Raw genomic sequence first — 17,137 nt, forward strand, 5'->3', positions numbered from 1 at the left:
TCTCTACCAATATAACCACAAGAAAAGCTAACCAAGCTCCTGTGTTGCCTGCCCAGGTAGAGACCACACATACCATAGAGGTCTGCTTGGGGAAACCGTGTCCAAGCTTGAACAGCCAGGCCTTCTGGACTACAGGCTTGCAGGACAATACCAATCAGGAGTGCTAGTTGCATGTAGATGTCAGATACAGACATTGTCATACTGTTTCACAGTGTAGCACTCCTGACTGGCATTGTCCTGCTTGATCACGCCAATGCTTGTGGCCCCTTAGCTGGATTTTGTGGTCTAGCCTCTTTGAATGTGTTAAACTCAAAAGGAGAAGAACGGATTAGAATAAAAACGAGTCAGCTAACGAGCCTTTGTATGTGAAAGGTTTTATCCTCTGCTTCATGAAGGGACATTCTAGAAGAATGCATTAAAAAAAAAAAAACGAAAAAAAAAACCTAATACCAGAACAGGAGGATACATTAAAATTTGGAGGGTAGCAGGTACATAAATAATGTGCATAACCACTTTTACAGAAATGCAAGACAGGAATATGAATAAGGATATCCTCAGGATTACGTCTATAGTTTAGATAGAAAAGGTACACTAGATGGCCCATCCAGCTTCTACGCTGCCTTTTCCACATGGGGTCAGGCTATAGAACAAGCAATTTAGGAGATTGCATTAAAGAAACATAGTCAAAATGAAATCATGGTTCACAGATAGGCCCTCAAACAGGCCGTCAATTTACTTTTATAACTAAATTCACTTTGTTCTCCTATTATCCTTTGTTGAAAAGCATGCATTGATAGAAACCAGTAGGGTATTACTGCTACTGACCTATCTGGTGAGTAGTGGCTGCACGCATACCTTGTTAGACTCACCATGCTTGGCTCCAGTAGTGCATTTCTGCTCTAAAGACGATACATACAATCAAAAGTGCAATAAAATAGATCACATGAGAGCATGCTTTTTATCCACCCATAGAAGTGCAAAAAGATAAATGAATTTTTTTTTTTAATAAAATGTATAGGAGGGGGGCTATCTAAAGTGTTTTCTAATTGAGATGCATTAAAGTAAAATATTCATTCTGAAATAACATTTAGTTTATACAACATGAGTGCACATTCATGGCTCCAATTGTTTTTTTTTTTGCTAAATTAATTCCATTAATCCATTCACAGTGTAATCCTCTCCCCGTGGGTTTCTGTGAGATACGTTTTTTTTTTTTTTTTTCTCCTATCTATAAGATATCAAAGATGCTTGGTTCTTGCAGAGATGACATGCCTCTTCATTGAAGAAAGAAGAAAAATTAATAATAAGATAGATTAGAGATATAATGCTACACACACAGCACACACCCCTTCAAAAAAAAAAAAAAAAAAAAAAGGATACTAAGAAAGTTAAAAAAGGTATAAGAAATCCAAATATTCTCTTGTGATTCAGACAGAGCATACTATTAAAAAAAAAAAAAAAAAAAAAAGTTTCCAATGTTTTTCTTTTATCAAATTTGCTTCATTCAGATGATATTCTTTGTTGAAGAAATACCTAGGTAGGCATCTAGAGCACTACATGACAGGAAATAGTGCTGGCTACTAGTGCTCATGCAAATGTTTAACAATCTTGCAAATCTGCTGCCATAGAGTGCTCCAGAAATGGGCTGTCTCCTAAACATGCATTCCTGCTACCAATAGAACAAAGAAATTATATATATATTAATTGAAGTAAATTGAGAGTTGTGTAAAAGGACATGCTATATCTGAATCATGAAAGATTTTGGGTTTCATATCCATTTAAGAAATTTGACAATAGAAGTAAAATTGGAATTTTGTGTAAGAAACTGCTCTAGCTCAGTGATTTGCAACCCCGAACTGTTGTCAGTCTGCCGCGGCACACCTGAGGATCTCTCACGGCACACTGGTTGAAAAAACATAATTTATGCTTACCTGATAAATTTATTTCTCTTGTAGAGTATCCAGTCCACGGATCATCCATTACTTATGGGATATTAACTCCTCCCCAACAGGAAGTGCAAGAGGATTCACCCAGCAGAGCTGCTATATAGCTCCTCCCCTAACTGCCATTACCAGTCATTCGACCGAAAACATGCAGAGAAAGGAAAACCATAGGGTGCAGTGGTGACTGTAGTTTAATGGAAAAATTACCTGCCTTAAAGTGACAGGGCGGGCCGTGGACTGGATACACTACAAGAGAAATACATTTATCAGGTAAGCATAAATTATGTTTTCTCTTGTTAAGTGTATCCAGTCCACGGATCATCCATTACTTATGGGATACCAATACCAAAGCTAAAGTACACGGATGACGGGAGGGACAGGCAGGCTCTTTATACGGAAGGAACCACTGCCTGAAGAACCTCTCTCCCAAAAACAGCCTCCGAAGAAGCAAGTGTGTCAAATTTGTAAAATTTGGAAAAAGTATGAAGAGAAGACCAAGTTGCAGCCTTGCAAATCTGTTCAACAGAAGCCTCATTCTTAAAGGCCCAAGTGGAAGCCACAGCTCTAGTAGAATGTGCTGTAATTCTTTCAGGAGGCTGCTGTCCAGCAGTCTCATAGGCTAACCGTATTATGCTACGAAGCCAAAAGGAGAGAGAGAGGTAGCCGAAGCTTTTTGACCTCTCCTCTGACCAGAATAAACGACAAACAGGGAAGACGTTTGTCGAAAATCCTTAGTTGCCTGTAGATAAAATTTCAGGGCACGGACTACATCTAGATTGTGTAGCAGACGTTCCTTTTTCGAAGAAGGATTAGGACACAAAGATGGAACCACAATCTCTTGATTGATATTCCTGTTAGTGACCACCTTAGGTAGGAACCCAGGTTTAGTACGCAGAACTACCTTGTCTGAATGAAAAATCAGATAAGGAGAATCACAATGTAAGGCAGATAACTCAGAGACTCTTCGAGCCGAGGAAATCGCCATTAAAAACAGAACTTTCCAAGATAACAACTTGATATCAATGGAATGAAGGGGTACAAACGGAACCCCCTGTAAAACATTAAGAACTAAGTTCAAACTCCATGGTGGAGCAACAGTTTTAAACACAGGCTTGATCCTAGCTAAAGCCTGACAAAAAGCTTGAACGTCCGGAACTTCTGACAGATGTTTGTGTAAAAGAATGGACAGAGCTGAAATCTGTCCCTTTAAGGAACTAGCGGATAAACCCTTTTCTAAACCTTATTGTAGAAAAGACAATATCCTCGGAATCCTAACCTTACTCCATGAGTAACTCTTGGATTCGCACCAATATAAGTATTTGCGCCATATTTTATGGTAAATCTTTCTGGTAACAGGCTTCCTAGCCTGTATTAAGGTATCAATAACTGACTCAGAAAAACCACGTTTTGATAAAATCAAGCGTTCAATTTCCAAGCAGTCAGCTTCAGAGAAATTAGATTTTGATGTTTGAAGGGACCCTGGATCAGAAGGTCCTGTTTCAGAGGTAGCGACCAAGGTGGACAGGATGACATGTCCACTAGATCTGCATACCAAGTCCTGCGTGGCCATGCAGGCGCTATTAGAATCACTGATGCTCTCTCCTGTTTGATTCTGGCAATCAATCGAGGAAGCATCGGGAAGGGTGGAAACACATAAGCCATCCCGAAGGTCCAAGGTGCTGTCAAAGCATCTATCAGAACCGCTCCCGGATCCCTGGATCTGGACCCGTAACGAGGAAGCTTGGCGTTCTGTCGAGACGCCATGAGATCTATCTCTGGTTTGCCCCAACATCGAAGTATTTGGGCAAAGACCTCCGGATGAAGTTCCCACTCCCCCGGATGAAAAGTCTGACGACTTAAGAAATCCGCCTCCCAGTTCTCCACTCCCGGGATGTGGATTGCTGACAGGTGGCAAGAGTGAGACTCTGCCCAGCGAATTATCTTTGATACTTCCATCATTGCTAGGGAGCTTCTTGTCCCTCCCTGATGGTTGATGTAAGCTACAGTCGTGATGTTGTCCGACTGAAACCTGATGAACCCCCGAGTTGTTAAAGTGAAGTTCAATTTTACCACTATGCTCATCACCCCTTTAAACATTAAGAGCTCAATAGCACAGTCGCTAAGTTTGTTTTAAAAAAAAATGTAATAAACAACATTAAATTTAATATATAGAATACCGTTTTTTCGCACTGTTACTCCTCCCCCGGTCCACTTCCTTATTTGGCTGCAATGACGTATGTAGCGTAAGACTGAGGTGAAATCGTCTCTCGAAAGCGCGTGCACAACAAGCGCTTCGATATACGCATGCGTATTACGGCTTCATTTGCGCATGCGTTTAGAATTTCAGTCCGTCTTTGATTTTATTCATTAACATCGTTATATTGTATTTGCTTGAGTGGCCAATCGTATCGTTCTCTATTACCGCTATTGCAATCACTTGTTTTGTGGCAAAAACTCCGTGTTTTCTACACTATATTGCCTTCTTTTTCATATTATTGACTGTAAGTATGTTTATCAACATTATTTGGTTTATTACTTTCATCGTATGTAATATAGATCGCAACTAAACTTTATTCTAATTTTATAGCGTTAATCCTTTTTTAATCAGCATATTAATCGAAATCTATTGTTATTCCAATGCAAATCTTAGTTTATTGTAATGAAATCTTATTTTGTATTCATTTTACTTCTATATTTATTTTGCTCAGTATTCACTGAATCTAAAGATTACTTATTGTAAAATCCACATCGATCCTAGATTATTAAAAAAATACTTTCATATCTGTTACCACTCATTGTTTGTTTATGTATTGATGCAATCATTCCTAAACTTTTTTACCGTTTCATTTGCGCTCATTTCATTATAGTTTCGATATTAATTGTTCTTCATGTTATCTATTGACTTCTAATTTATATATTTTTTGAATTGTTTGTACATAATCTTTCATTCATTTCTGCTGGATATTCTAACCTAATTTCACAAAAATATTTTTTTAAAAACAATTCGAATCGATTCTTGTATACGGACAAAAAGTATTTTAAAAAATAATATTGAAATTTTAGATATCAGGAGATATAGAGATTAGACAATATTTATTACAAACTAATAATATTAACCAAAGATAAAATTCTTTCAGAGTAATTAAAATAAAAGCCTTTGTCCCAAGATTTATGAAAAAAATAATCAAGGCGATCTAAATATATATTTAGATATAAAAATAAAATAACAAAACGATTGCTATATACACCTTTAAAATAGGAGAGTCCGAAATATCCTTTGATGATAAACGAACAAAAAAATCAAAAATTACAATTGCTTTACCTATGTATTTCTATTGCGAATATATATAAAAAATAAAAATGTAAATAAAGTATAAATGTTAGTTATTGATATATTTACAACAAATTCGTGCATTATAATTTGGAAATCAATATAGTTGATTTAGAAATGCAGTTACTTATAGAGGGTGATTACTGTTTTCAAACTGAATAAACATGAAATTTCTACTTTATCGTAGAAGATAGTATTGTTAATTTTATGAGTGACGATCTCAATATTATTCCCCAAGTTTTTATGTACAATATAGACACTGCAAACTTTGGCATAAAACACTGTTATGGGCATTTCGATAGACGTTATTTACCTTCGATTATTGAATATAGCCGGATCTCGTCCTTTCTTCTATTGCGAGCAGTTCCGATTGATTCAATGTATCAAAAGCCGCTATACTGCAAAATACGCATGCGCTAAGCGTGAACGAGCATTGTGATGAGGATGACACACAGTGTAATACGCATGCGCAATAGTGGATGATGACGATTGAGAAAAGGGGCAGGACGCCACGGGGTAAGTAAAGGGATAGGTTAAGACAGTTGTAAAAACTGTCAATCAAAAAGTTAGAAATGTCGGGCGGACAATTGAAGCAATACCGACGTTAAATATATAATAAATTTTAGATTGAAAAGACTAATTTTATGAAAAAGGATGAATGAACATGATACTATTTTAGAAAACAAATGCCAAAAATGTTAACTATAGAGGCGGACTTGAACTTCACTTTAACTGGGGCCAAGCCAGAAGGGCATTGAGAACTGCTCTCAATTCCAGAATGTTTATTGGTAGGAGACTCTCCTCCTGATTCCATTGTCCCTGAGCCTTCAGAGAATTCCAGACAGCGCCCCAACCTAGTAGGCTGGCGTCTGTTGTTACAATTGTCCAGTCCGGCCTGCTGAATGGCATCCCCCTGGACAGATGTGGCTGAGAAAGCCACCATAGAAGAGAATTTCTGGTCTCTTGATCCAGATTCAGAGTAGGGGACAAGTCTGAGTAATCCCCATTCCACTGACTTAGCATGCACAATTGCAGCGGTCTGAGATGTAGGCGTGCAAAGGGTACTATGTCCATTGCTGCTACCATTAAGCCGATCACCTCCATGCATTGAGCTACTGACGGGTGTTGAATGGAATGAAGGACACGGCATGCATTTTGAAGCTTTGTTAACCTGTCTTCTGTCAGGTAAATCTTCATTTCTACAGAATCTATAAGAGTCCCCAAGAAGGGAACTCTTGTGAGTGGAAAGAGAGAACTCTTCTTTTCGTTCACCTTCCATCCATGCGACCTTAGAAATGCCAGTACTAACTCTGTATGAGACTTGGCAGTTTGAAAGCTTGAAGCTTGTATCAGAATGTCGTCTAGGTACGGAGCTACCGCAATTCCTCGCGGTCTTAGTACCGCCAGAAGAGCACCCAGAACCTTTGTGAAGATTCTCGGAGCCGTAGCCAATCCGAATGGAAGAGCTACAAACTGGTAATGCCTGTCTAGAAAGGCAAACCTTAGATACCGGTAATGATCTTTGTGAATCGGTATGTGAAGGTAAGCATCCTTTAAATCCACTGTGGTCATGTACTGACCCTTTTGGATCATGGGTAAAATTGTCCGAATAGTTTCCATTTTGAACGATGGAACTCTTAGGAATTTGTTTAGGATCTTTAAATCCAAGATTGGCCTGAAAGTTCCCTCTTTTTTGGGAACCACAAACAGATTTGAGTAAAACCCTTGTCCTTGTTCCGACCGCGGAACCGGATGGATCACTCCCATTAATAAAAGATCTTGTACGCAGCGTAGAAACGCCTCTTTCTTTATTTGGTTTGTTGACAACCTTGACAGATGAAATCTCCCTCTTGGGGGAGAGAATTTGAAGTCTAGAAGGTATCCCTGAGATATGATCTCTAACGCCCAGGGATCCTGGACATCTCTTGCCCAAGCCTGGGCGAAGAGAGAAAGTCTGCCCCCGACTAGATCCGTTCCTGGATCGGGGGCCCTCGATTCATGCTGTCTTAGGGGCAGCAGCAGGTTTCCTGGCCTGCTTGCCCTTGTTCCAGGACTGGTTAGGTCTCCAGCCTTGTCTGTAGCGAGCAACAGCTCCTTCCTGTTTTGGTGCAGAGGAAGTTGATGCTGCTCCTGCTTTGAAATTAGAAAAGGAACGAAAATTAGACTGTCTAGCCTTAGGTTTGGCTCTGTCTTGAGGCAGGGCATGGCCTTTACCTCCTGTAATGTCAGCGATAATTTCTTTCAACCCGGGCCCGAATAAGGTCTGCCCTTTGAAAGGTATATTAAGCAATTTAGATTTAGAAGTAACGTCAGCTGACCAGGATTTTAGCCACAGTGCTCTGCGTGCCTTAATGGCGAATCCGGAATTCTTAGCCGTAAGTTTAGTTAAATGTACTACGGCATCTGAAATAAATGAGTTAGCTAACTTAAGGGCTTTAAGCTTGTGTGTAATCTCATCTAATGGAGCTGATTCAAGTGTCTCTTCCAGAGACTCAAACCAAAATGCTGCTGCAGCCGTGACAGGCGCAATGCATGCAAGAGGTTGCAATATAAAACCTTGTTGAACAAACATTTTCTTAAGGTAACCCTCTAACTTTTTATCCATTGGATCTGAAAAGGCACAGCTATCCTCCACCGGGATAGTGGTACGCTTAGCTAAAGTAGAAACTGCTCCCTCCACCTTAGGGACCGTTTGCCATAAGTCCCGTGTGGTGGCGTCTATTGGAAACATCTTTCTAAATATCGGAGGGGGTGAGAACGGCACACCGGGTCTATCCCACTCCTTAGTAACAATTTCAGTAAGTCTCTTAGGTATAGGAAAAACGTCAGTACTCGCCGGTACCGCAAAATATTTATCCAACCTACACATTTTCTCTGGTATTGCAACTGTGTTACAATCATTCAGAGCCGCTAACACCTCCCCTAGTAATACATGGAGGTTTTCCAGCTTAAATTTAAAATTTGAAATATCTGAATCCAGTTTGTTTGGATCAGAACCGTCACCCGCAGAATGAAGCTCTCCGTCCTCATGTTCTGCAAATTGTGACGCAGTGTCTGACATGGCCCTAATATTATCAGCGCACTCTGTTCTCACCCCAGAGTGATCACGCTTACCTCTTAGTTCTGGTAATTTAGCCAAAACTTCAGTCATAACAGTAGCCATATCCTGTAATGTGATTTGTAATGGCCGCCCAGATGTACTCGGCGCTACAATATCACGCACCTCCCGAGCGGGAGATGCAGGTACTGACACGTGAGGCGAGTTAGTCGGCATAACTCTCCCCTCGTTGTTTGGTGAAATATGTTCAATTTGTACAGATTGACTTTTATTTAAAGTAGCATCAATACAGTTAGTACATAAATTTCTATTGGGCTCCACTTTGGCTTTAGCACATATAGCACAGATATCTTCCTCTGAATCAGACATGTTTAACACACTAGCAAATAAACTAGCAACTTGGAAATACTTTTCAAGTAATTTACTATAAATATGAAAACGTACTGTGCCTATAAGAAGCACAGAAAAAGTTATGACAGTTGAAAATTAATAAACTGAAAAGTTATAGCATCAAATCTTTGTAAAAAACACAATTTTAGCAAAGGATTGCTCCCATTAGCAAAGGATAACTAACCTTGATAGCAGAAAAAAAAAATATAGAAATAAACGTTTTTTTATCACAGTCAACTACAATCTCACAGCTCTGCTGTGAGTGATTACCTCCCTCAAAACAAGTTTTGAAGACCCCTGAGTTCTGTAGAGATGAACCGGATCATGCAGGGAAGACAAACTTCTGACTGAATTTTTTGATGCGTAGCAAAAGCGCCAAAAAAGGCCCCTCCCCCTCACACATAACAGTGAGAGAGATCAGAAAACTGTCATAAATTAAATAAAACGACTGTCAAGTGGAAAAAAATAGTGCCCAAAACATTTTTTCACCCAGTACCTCAGAAAATTAAACGATTTTACATGCCAGCAAAAAACGTTTAACATTAATAAATTGAGTGTTATTAAAAAGCCTGTTGCTAGTCCCTGCAAATTAGGCTAAAGTTTTATGCATACAGTATAATTCCAGTGAAGTGCCATTCCCCAGAATACTGAAGTGTAAAATATACATACATGACAGCCTGATACCAGTTGCTGCTACTGCATTTAAGGCTGAGTTTACATTATATCGGTATGGCAGAATTTTCTCATCAATTCCATTGTCAGAAAATAATAAGCTGCTACATACCTCTTTGCAGATTAATCTGCCCGCTGTCCCCTGATCTGAAGTTTACCTCTCCTCAGATGGCCGAGAAACAGCAATATGATCTTAACTACTCTGGCTAAAATCATAGAAAAACTCAGGTAGATTCTTCTTCAAATTCTACCAGAGAAGGAATAACACACTCCGGTGCTATTATAAAATAACAAACTTTTGATTGAAGGTATGAAACTAAGTATAATCACCACAGTCCTCTCACACATCCTATCTATTCGTTGGGTGCAAGAGAATGACTGGTAATGGCAGTTAGGGGAGGAGCTATATAGCAGCTCTGCTGGGTGAATCCTCTTGCACTTCCTGTTGGGGAGGAGTTAATATCCCATAAGTAATGGATGATCCGTGGACTGGATACACTTAACAAGAGAAACACTGCTCTAGCTGAATGAAGGAAGGAAAAAAAAAAAAAAAAAAAAAACACTAATGCGCCTACATTTACCTCTATGTTTCAAAATAAATTAAGTTAAAGTGAAGGTAAAGTTTATACCTTTGCTCAACATAATTAAATGTTAGATTTAAATTCATTATGACTTTAATTCATCAAATTTCTTATAATTTATTGCAAACAAAGTTTTACCCGTTTTAAAATCTCAATATCGTTATCGCTAATACCAACCCGTTTTCTATCATTTTCCTACTTCCTTATTACATATTCAGCTCTGCCAATTGAAATCCTGGCCGTTAGGCGGCCGTGACACTACGTCATATTCCTATTGGCCCATCTGCGCATGCGTAGCATCTAATATGCATATGCGGAGTCAGAATGCTCGTGTCCGTGTCGCGCATATCATTCACACCTTTATGCCCATAAACGTCTAAGGATTTCTCGCAAAGTGGGGTTGACGCATGCGCTTTGGAGAACAGCGGTACTGACAATCGCATGCGCATTGCGTATAGGCAATTCCTAGGCTGGTTGTGAACGCGCATATATGATGCGGTGGGACCGCTCTATACATAAACACTGACCAAGAAAGGAAGTTGAAGATGGGAGGAGTCATGACGAAAACGTTTGCATTAAAAAGTTAGTAAAAAAGTGCAGAATTAAATATTTTTAGAACAAAAGATTATAGCGATTATGTTTATATAGATGGCGATAATGACTTACTGTGTTTAGACTGTGCAAAATTTACTTTCACTTTAAGGAAGCAACCATTTGAAAAGCAGAAACCAAGGTGTCTTGTTTTTCTGCATTTTTTTGGAAGGGTGAGGGTGCAAAGATAGAATAAAAGTAGTATGCATAAAGAAACTGTGAACTGTTTAAGTGTTAATTGCAATGTCACTTAAAGGGACATAATACCCATATGCTAAATCTTGAACATCTCTATGTAAAAAAGGAAGATTTTACTTTAAAATGTATTCCGCTCACCAGAGTAAGTGATCTGGTAACAGTTATACCTCAGCTACTGTCTAGCTGCAGGTTGGAAAAGAAAAAAAACAGAATTTATGCTTACCTGATTAATTACTTTCTCCAACGGTGTGTCCGGTCCACGGCATCATCCATAACTTGTGGGAATCTCTCTTCCCCAACAGGAAATGGCAAAGAGTACAGCAAAAGCTGTCCATATAGTCCCTCCTAGGCTCCGCCCACCCCAGTCATTCGACCGACGTACAGGAGAAAAAACAGGAGAAACTATAGGGTGCCGTGGTCACTGTAGTTAAAGAAATAAATTTATCAAACCTGATTAAAAAAAACCAGGGCGGGCCGTGGACCGGACACACCGTTGGAGAAAGTAATTTATCAGGTAAGCATAAATTCTGTTTTCTCCAACATTGGTGTGTCCGGTCCACGGCGTCATCTATAACTTGTGGGAACCAATACCAAAGCTTTAGGACACGGATGAAGGGAGGGAGCCAATCAGGTTACCTAAACGGAAGGCACCACGGCTTGCAAAACCTTTCTCCCAAAAATAGCCTCTGAAGAAGCAAAAGTATAAAATTTGTAGAACTTGGCAAAAGTGTGCAGGGAAGACCAAGTCGCTGCCTTACATATCTGATCAACAGAAGCCTCGTTCTTGAAGGCCCATGTGGAAGCCACAGCCCTAGTAGAGTGAGCTGTGACTCTTTCAGGAGGCTGCCGTCCGGCAGTCTCATAAGCCAATCGGATGATGCTTTTCAGCCAAAAGGAAAGAGAGGTAGCAGTAGCTTTTTGACCTCTCCTTTTACCAGAATAGACGACAAACAGAGAAGATGTTTGTCTGAAATCCTTTGTTGCTTCTAGATAAAACTTTAAAGCACGGACTACATCTAAATTGTGTAACAAACGTTCCTTCTTTGAAACTGGATTCGGACACAAAGAAGGCACAACTATTTCCTGGTTAATATTCTTGTTGGAAACAACTTTTGGAAGAAAACCAGGTTTTGTACGCAAAACGACCTTATCTGAATGGAACACCAGATAGGGCGGAGTACACTGCAGAGCAGATAACTCAAACTCTTCTAGCAGAAGAAATAGCAACTAAAAACAAAACTTTCCAAGATAACAACTTAATATCTATGGAATGTAAAGGTTCAAACGGAACCCCTTGGAGAACTGAAAGAACTAAATTTAAACTCCAGGGAGGAGTCAACGGCCTGTAAACAGGCTTGATCCTGACCAAAGCCTGAACAAAAGGCTTGAACATCTGGCACAGCTGCCAGTCGTTCGTGTAACAAGACAGATAAAGCAGAAATCTGTCCCTTTAGAGAACTCGCTGATAATCCCTTATCCAAACCCTCTTGTAGGAAGGAAAGGATCCTAGGAATTTTAATCTTACTCCATGAGAATCCCTTGGATTCACACCAACAGATATATCTTTTCCATATTTTATGGTAAATCTTTCTAGTTACAGGTTTTCTGGCTTGTACCAGAGTATCTATCACAGAATCCGAAAACCCACGCTTAGATAAAATCAAGCGTTCAATTTCCAAGCCGTCAGCTGGAGAGAGACTAGATTTGGATGTTCGAATGGACCCTGTACCAGAAGATCCTGTCTCAAAGGTAGCTTCCATGGTGGAGCCGATGACATATTCACCAGGTCTGCATACCAAGTCCTGCGTGGCCACGCAGGAGCTATCAAAATCACTGAGGCCCTCTCCTGTTTGATCCTGGCTACCAGCCTGGGAATGAGAGGAAACGGTGGAATCACATAAGCTAGGTTGAAGGTCCAAGGCGCTACTAATGCATCCACTAGAGTCGCCCTGGGATCCCTGGATCTGGACCCGTAGCAAGGAACTTTGAAGTTCTGACGAGACGCCATCAGATCCATGTCTGGAATGCCCCATAATTGCGTCAACTGGGCAAATATCTCTGGGTGGAGTTCCCACTCCCCCGGATGGAATGTCTGACGACTCAGATAATCCGCCTCCCAGTTTTCCACTCCCGGGATGTGGATCGCAGATAGGTGGCAGGAGTGATCCTCCGCCCATTTTATGATCTTGGTCACTTCTCTCATCGCCAGGGAACTCCTTGTTCCCCCCTGATGGTTGATGTAAGCAACTGTCGTCATGTTGTCTGATTGGAATCTTATGAATCTGGCCTTTGCTAGCTGAGGCCAAGCTTTGAGAGTATTGAATATGGCTCTCAGTTCCAGAATGTTTATCGGGAGAAGAGATTCTTCCCGAGACCATAGACCCTGAGCCTTCAGGGAGTCCCAGACCGCGCCCCAGCCCACTAGACTGGCGTCGGTCGTGACGATGACCTACTCTGGTCTGCGGAAGCTCATTCCCTGGGACAGATTGTCCAGGGTCAGCCACCAACGTAGTGAGTCTCTGGTCTTCTGATCTACTTGGATCACTGGAGACAAGTCTGTATAGTCCCCATTCCACTGTTTGAGCATGCACAGTTGTAATAGTCTTAGATGAATTTGCGCAAAAGGAACTATGTCCATTGCTGCAACCATCAATCCTACTACTTCCATGCACTGAGCTATGGAAAGTCGTGGAACAGAGTGAAGAACTTGACAAGCGTTTAGAAGCTTTGACTTTCTGACATCTGTCAGGAAAATCTTCATTTCTAACGAATCTATTATTGTCCCCAAGAAGGGAACTCTCGTCGACGGAGACAGGGAACTTTTTTCTATGTTCACCTTCCAGCCGTGAGATCTGAGAAAGGCCAGAACGATGTCTGTGTGAGCCTTTACCTTTGAAAGAGACGACGCTTGTATCAGAATGTCGTCCAAGTAAGGTGCCACTGCAATGCCCGTTGGTCTTAGAACCGCTAGAAGGGCCCCGAGTACCTTGGAGCAGTGGCTAGCCCGAATGGGAGAGCCACAAACTGGTAATGTTTGTCCAGAAAGGCGAACCTTAGGAACTGGTGATGATCTTTGTGGATAGGAATATGTAGATACGCATAGTCATAAATTGACCCTCCTGGATTGAGGGTAAAATCGTTCGGATAGTTTCCATTTTGAATGATGGTACTTTGAGAAATTTGTTTAGAATCTTTAAATCTAGAATTGGTCTGAAGGTTCCCTCTTTTTTGGGAACTACAAACAGATTTGAGTAAAAACCCAGTCCTTGTTCCACAATTGGAACTGGGTGTATCACTCCCATTTTTAACAGGTCTTCTACACAATGTAAGAATGCCTTTCTCTTTATTTGGTTTTAAGATAAGTGAGACATGTGGAACCTTCTCCTTGGGGGTAGTTCCTTGAATTCCAGAAGATAACCCTGAGAAACTATTTCTAGTGCCCAGGGATCCTGAACATCTCTTGCCCAAGCCTGAGCGAAGAGAGAGAGTCTGCCCCCTACTAGATCCGGTCCCGGATCGGGGGCTGCTCCTTCATGCTGTTTTGGTAGCAGCAGCAGGCTTCTTGGCCTGTTTACCCTTGTTCCAGCCTTGCATCGGTTTCCAAGCTGGTTTGGTCTGCGAAGCATTACCCTCTTGTCTAGAGGCTGCAGAGTTGGAGGCCGGTCCGTTCCTGAAATTGCGACAGGAACGAAAATTAGACTTATTCTTGGCCTTGAAAGGCCTATCTTGTGGGAGGGCATGGCCCTTACCCCCAGTGATGTCTGAGATAATCTCTTTCAACTCTGGTCCAAAAAGGGTTTTACCCTTGAAGGGGATATTAAGCAATTTTGTCTTGGAAGATACATCCGGTGACCAAGACTTTAGCCAGAGCGCTCTACGCGCCACAATTGCAAACCCAGAATTTTTCGCCGCTAATCTAGCTAACTGCAAAGCGGCATCTAAAATAAAGGAATTAGCTAACTTAAGTGCATGTATTCTGTCCATAACCTCCTCATACGGAGTCTCTCTATTGAGCGACTTTTCTAGTTCCTCGAACCAGAACCACGCTGCTGTAGTGACAGGAACAATGCACGAAATAGGTTGTAGGAGGTAACCTTGCTGAACAAAAATCTTTTTAAGCAAACCCTCCAATTTTTTATCCATAGGATCTTTGAAAGCACAATTATCCTCGATAGGAATAGTAGTGCGCTTGTTTAGTGTAGAAACTGCCCCCTCGACCTTAGGGACTGCCTGCCATAAGTCCTTTCTGGGGTCGACCATAGGAAATAATTTCTTAAATATAGGAGGGGGGACAAAAGGTATGCCGGGCTTCTCCCACTCCTTGTTCACTATGTCCGCCACCCGCTTGGGTATAGGAAAAGCGTCGGGGTGCACCGGAACCTCTAGGAACTTGTCCATCTTACACAATTTTTCTGGAATGACCAGGTTGTCACAATCATCCAGAGTAGATAACACCTCCTTAAGCAGTGCGCGGAGGTGCTCTAACTTAAATTTAAATGTCACAACATCAGGTTCTGCCTGTTGAGAAATTCTACCTGAATCTGAAATTTCCCCATCTGACAAAACCTCCCTCATGGCCCCTTCAGAATGGTGTGAGGGTATGACAGAGCAATTATCATCAGCGCCCTCCTGCTCTACAGTGTTTAAAACAGAGCAATCGCGCTCTCTCTGAAATGCAGGCATTTTGGATAAAAAATTAGCTATGGAGTTATCCATTACTGTCGCCAATTGTTGCATAGTAACAAGCATTGGCGCGCTAGAAGTACTAGGCGTCTCCTGCGTGGGCAAAACTGGTGTAGACACAGAGTGAGATGAAGTAGAACTATCTTTACTCTCTTCATCTGATGAACCATCTTGGGCAACCTTACTATCTGTGGCAGTACTGTCCTTACTTTGTTTGGACGCTATGACACAATTATCACACAATTTGGAAGGGGGAGACACATTGGCTTCCATACATACAGAACATAGCTTATCTGAAGGTACAGACATGTTAAACAGGCTTAAACTTGTCAATAAAGTACAAAAAAACGTTTTAATTAAAACCTTTACTGTCTCTTTAAATTTTAAACAGGGCACACTTTATTACTGAATATGTGAAAAACAATAAAGGAATTGTTCAAATTTTACCAAATTTTCACCACAGTGTCTTAAAACATTCAAAGTATTGCACCCAAATTTTCAGAGCTTTAACCCTTAAAATGAAGAAACCGGAGCCGGTTACAGATTTAACCCCTCTACAGTCCCAGCTACAGCCTTTGCTGCGACTTTACCAAACCCAGGGGGGAATATGATACCAAATGAAGCCTTCTAGGAACCTTTTCAACTACTTTCAGATCCACACACATGCAGCTGCATGTCCTGCTCTCAAAAGTAACTGCGCAGTAATGGCGGGAAAATGAGGCTCAGCCTACTACAGTGAAGGCCCTTCCTGACTGAAAAGGTGTCTAAACCAGTGCCTGACGTTAAAAAAAACGTTCCCCAAAGTTTATAAGTGTGAAATTCAACCTCAATGTGTATAAAATGCCCAAATAAAGCAATCGATCTTGCCCATAAAAGTGTCTACCAGTTTTATAGCCCATATTAAGCCCTTTATTCTGTTTGAGACTAAGAAAATGGCTTACCGGTCCCCATGAGGGGAAATGACAGCCTTCCAGCATTACACAGTCTTGTTAGAAATATGGCTAGTCATACCCTAAGCAGAAAAGTCTGCTAACTGTTTCCCCCATCTGAAGTTATTTCATCTCAACAGTCCTATGTGGAAACAGAAAACGATTTTAGTTACTGCTGCTAAAATCATTCCTCTCACAAACAGAACTCTTCATCTTTTTCTGTTTCAGAGTAAATAGTACATACCAGCACTATTTTAAAATAACAAAAACTACAACTAAACACCACATACTCTTAACCATCTCCGTGGAGATGTTGCCTGTGCAACGGCAAAGAGAATGACTGGGGTGGGCGGAGCCTAGGAGGGACTATATGGACAGCTTTTGCTGTACTCTTTGCCATTTCCTGTTGGGGAAGAGATATTCCCACAAGTTATGGATGACGCCGTGGACCAGACACACCAATGTTGGAGAAATAGCCAATCAGCAGTGCTGAGATAATGCTATGCTTTGATATGCTTTTACGCTATATAATTGTGACCTGCTTAGACAATATTATGACAGAATTTATTGGTAAGCAAACTACTTAAAGTAACAACTGCCTAGAAAATCCTAGACACAGTTCAAATTATATAGTTTAAAACAACATTTTTCTCTACCTAATGCTGTGGTAAACCAGTATGATTTACCCTCTAGTCTAACTGGTGTCCATACACACAAAAGGAAAATCAAACTACTGATATTCCCGCTCAGATGTGCCCTAA

At 40.8% G+C, this 17,137-nt stretch overlaps 1 protein-coding gene across 2 annotated transcripts in view; it reads right to left on the reverse strand.

Annotated features, from left to right (window-relative positions):
* The window catches only part of SIMC1 (SUMO interacting motifs containing 1), a 245,293-nt gene that overhangs the window by 223,590 nt on the left and 4,566 nt on the right, over window positions 1-17,137 (reverse strand). The gene's annotated exons all lie outside the window — the stretch shown is intronic.

The sequence above is a fragment of the Bombina bombina genome, chromosome 6, assembly GCF_027579735.1.
Source record: "Bombina bombina isolate aBomBom1 chromosome 6, aBomBom1.pri, whole genome shotgun sequence".
In the NCBI taxonomy this organism is placed as follows: Eukaryota; Metazoa; Chordata; class Amphibia; order Anura; family Bombinatoridae; genus Bombina; species Bombina bombina.